We start from the raw sequence: 2,344 nt of genomic DNA on the forward strand, positions 1-2,344 counted from the left end.
TTGCTTATTTGTTTTTAGTGGAAAGTTAGGTTCAAAGAGGTACAGTATCAGATAAGCAACTTTGTTAACTGTGAGAAAATCTGTGGTTAATGAATCCCAGAAAAGTATGTTTCCTCCATCTGTCCTCCAGCTCTTATATGGTGGGAGTAAGATTGAAAATTTATAAGAATATGTTAAAGCCTGGGACAAGATAGAGGATTTTAGAAGTTTATTCACTGGACTAGAATTAGAAAAAGGAAAGAAGTTGTTTAAAGATACCATTACATCTCTCAGTTAAACTGGCTTTTTGAGACTATTATGGGCATGAAAGTTCTGTTGAATGCCTTTTCCAAGAGTTCAGCATTGTTTAACAAGTGAAATGTATGTCTTTGGTACTACCAGTGATGTCTGTAGCTCTGAAGAGGGTAAGTAGTGTTCTTGCAAGGCTTTGCATTGTGGCTTCTACGGTAGTATATGCAGAAACAGGTGTGATTTTGATTTACATTTGGGTCATCTGTGAGGTAAGAGATCTTCAGCACTCTTTACCTTAAAGGGGACACTTTTTAGGTAATGGCCCAATCCTATATAATAAAAGGCTAATATGCAAATAGGCTGAATGGCATGGCGGAACAACTGAACAACCAAACAACTGGTTGCTATGACATGTGCTGACCACCAGGGTGCCATTAAAAGGTTTTAAATTGCACTTGGATCATGGGTGTGGAACATGGTGGGTGTCAGCAGCGAGTGGCAGAGCACAGAATATAGTGGGCATCAGCCATGGCAGGACAGTGGAGCAAGTGAATGGGAGCAACAGACCAAGGTGAATCACCAGTTGCTGTCCTTGGGGTGAGCCTCTGATGGTCACTGACAATTCTTTGCTCCCGCAAACCGTGGTCCCACCTGGTGCTCACACCTGCTGCCAGGGCTGGCCCTGCTCATACCCACTGCTGACACCTGGTGCAGGCCCCAATTGCTCAGCAGCATCAGCAGGTGCAAACAATGGCCGCCAGCCCTGCTCACCCATCAGGGCTTCTCCACCTCCCCCTGCTCCTGAGAGGCAATGGGAGTAGCAGTCGCTACTCGCACCTGCACCTGCTGACAGTGCTGGCCCTAATTGCTCTGCACCACCAGTGGTTGGGGGCACTAGCAGTGGGAGCAGGGCTTCCTGCAGACAGGGGACTGGGGGCTGTGGTGGGAGGGGCCAGGTGGGAGCATGGAGGATTGGTCGAGTCCTGCCTCTGTGCCCACCGTAGCCTCTAGGCCCACAGTTCCTTCCAAGGTGCATGAATTCATGCACTGGGCCCCTACTAGTTAATAATACATGTGAAGATGGTGCCAGTTGTTGATCAGGGCATTCTGCCTTAAGGAAACTGCTTGGAATTTGGCCTTGTGTGTTGTTTCTTGGGTTCTGTCCTTTATTAGGGATTTCTAATTAAGGGATGGAAAGCAGCAACATTTCATTAAACTCCATCATGTGTGATAACAGCACCATTTGCACAGACTATGAACTCACATTGATATTCACTCAGTTAATCTGTAGAGGCTATCAGATACTCAAGGTGTCAAGTGGAAGAGTGACATCCTTTCTTACCTTGGCATCTGGCAAGAAACTGAAGACAAGGGAAGCTACCCCCACTTGCAGATGGAATATATCAGAGGGCCAAGATTTCGTTCCAACCTGTCTCAAGAAAGCCTTGTTAGCTGTGTTGAGGTTGTGGCCTGCTGTTTTCATGACTCAAAGCATAATAGATAGCTGGGTATGGGGGTCATAGGTTCAGAGTCTGTGAAGGCCTCTATTTCCAAGACAGCCCATTATCTAGTAATTTATTTGTTGTTTTAATATTGTATAGTGTGATGCCAAGGAAAATGGGGCAATATTTTGCATCAGAAGCTTTGGGGCAACTAATGGTCAATGTTGGTGTTCTAGAGACTCCAGGAGGCATGAGAAGAGTTTGCCAAAACATATTTAGTGAATGAGTTTCTAATGGCACAAGCAATAATACTTCTTAATTTTAATTTGTAAGAAAAATTTTACAAATTATTTTGTAAATCAACTTTGTGACTTTTATTGATTAGCAACAACTTATATACTCCTAGGTATCACTACTAGTAAACTGTGCGCTATTAGAGACATAGCATTGTAAAAGAGTAGGCAGCAGAATTGAACAGAGCAGACTTAAGGAAATATCAATCTTCATTATTTTGCCCATATTTCATTATGTGCCCACAGAATTATGAGTGCAATTTAAAATCTTTTAATGACAATAAAGTTACAATCACCTATCTATGTTACTAACTCCTTTATTCCAAATATTGGATCTGCAATCTGTACATAAGCAGTTTCTCATCACAGAATTATTAA

This window comes from Pipistrellus hanaki (genome assembly GCF_964339955.1).
Source record: "Pipistrellus hanaki genome assembly, chromosome: X".
Taxonomy (NCBI): domain Eukaryota; kingdom Metazoa; phylum Chordata; class Mammalia; order Chiroptera; family Vespertilionidae; genus Pipistrellus; species Pipistrellus hanaki.